General features: G+C 33.0%; 1 long non-coding RNA gene across 1 annotated transcript; it reads left to right on the top strand.

Annotated features, from left to right (window-relative positions):
- The first annotated feature begins 380 nt into the window (after window positions 1–380).
- On the top strand, window positions 381–1,417 carry LOC143608462 (uncharacterized). The gene is made up of 3 exons (XR_013149260.1): window positions 381–969; window positions 1,046–1,087; window positions 1,225–1,417. It is a non-coding gene; the product is annotated as an uncharacterized LOC143608462 (long non-coding RNA).
- The last annotated feature ends 229 nt before the right edge of the window (window positions 1,418–1,646 follow it).

Below are 1,646 nucleotides of genomic sequence, written 5' to 3' on the forward strand. Positions count from 1 at the left end.
TAAATAAAAAGTAAATCATAAATGCATGGTCGTATTCAAAATAAAGCAATTTTAGCATGGTAAACTATATCAAGTGTTGTAACCCTAATGTTACTGTGACAAACAAAACCGATATCAATTGAACAACCTAGGTACTGGTGTCAGTATTATCGGGACAGTGTGTATCCAATTTTATGATTTTTGATTTTTGATTAATGTAACATAAGTATCGGTATGCTTTTCGACATATAACTACTTTATTTCTGGGTTACATGGGACAAATTATTTGTGGTAATTTTAGCCTTGTAAACATCTTTTTAAAGAAACTTAGTGGTTTGAACTTCGAATCTTTCAGGATCCTTTTTACATAAATTAATGTTAACGTCTAAGGTTACTAATGACCTCTATTTGCTGTAACATGCGGGTGTGTTTGCTAGTTTTACAATTTACCACCTTGTTTTGCCTAATTGACAAAATAAACAAGGTACCAGATGGCTTGATTATGCAGAAAATGAACTAGTAACAACAGTTCATATATTTGCACATAATCACAACCAACGTGATCGCTGCTGACTTGTAAAAATCAACAAAATAACTCAGTAAATATGATTTATTTGTAACAAATGTCGAAAAACATAATGAACACTACTCGTACATTATAGAGGACTTACCCATGTCACTATGGTATACTTGAATAAATTCTTATGAACAAAAACTCTATGGGAAATTGTGACAGGAACTCATACTAAAGTGTAGGGATGTACGGACCGTTGATGAGTTAACACAAATGATCCAATGGTAATCACACTTGATCAATATATTTAGTTTAAAAAGTATGATAGATAAACTGGCTTTCTTAATGATCTTGGTTTTGCATGTATATCTTGTAGGGATCTCAATGATCAAAAGGTTCAACAGTCAGATGTAACGGAGCTCTGCCAATTAGAGAAACAGACTGAAAGCATTCTCCAACAAGTCAGAACCATAAAGGTGATCTTACCATTTTAAAGAGTTGGTCAATGAAGGTGTTATAAGTTTATCTACTAATGACTTCTATATTTTGCAGACACAGTTGATGTTAGGAGTGGTCAAAAACCTGCAAGAGGAGGTAGCTAGTTATACACACATTTCAATTTTTAAATCCTAATACGGATGTTTAATGTACTGTTGGCTTCCGCAAGTTTAAGATTTTTGTTTGAAAATACTAGCGCATCTAATGACTTCGTAAATTGTATGTTTGAATAGCAAAAGCTACCGAGACAAGAGAAGCAGTTGATGGTAGGAGAGGCAGCAAATGAGTTGCTGATTTTGGAACATAAAAACTAGACGCTGGTTTTTATAGGGTTGCTATATATCTTTATATGATGCATTTCTAGAGCTCTCGTGATATGGTTGCATATTAATATGACAAGAAGTTTCAATAAAAGGTAATGTTGATGGTTAAAGCATCCTCTATTTTGTAATAGTTCTCTGTTGTCTAGCATCCTTTTCTTTTTTTTCATCGTACCAGTGTAAGACAAGAATGTTGATTTTCAACTATGTTGTTCTATGTATAATAATGTTGTATATCTCCAAGATATGCTCGATCTTACGTCTACATGTCTTTCCTAATGGATTATTTGCCCTTTTTGTTACATTCGTATTACAATTTCCTCTAAGCGAAGTGA

The sequence above is a fragment of the Bidens hawaiensis genome, unplaced genomic scaffold (genome assembly GCF_021521415.1).
Source record: "Bidens hawaiensis isolate Kalapana, Puna unplaced genomic scaffold, B.hawaiensis_p1.1 tig00419374_1, whole genome shotgun sequence".
NCBI classification, from domain to species: Eukaryota; Viridiplantae; Streptophyta; class Magnoliopsida; order Asterales; family Asteraceae; genus Bidens; species Bidens hawaiensis.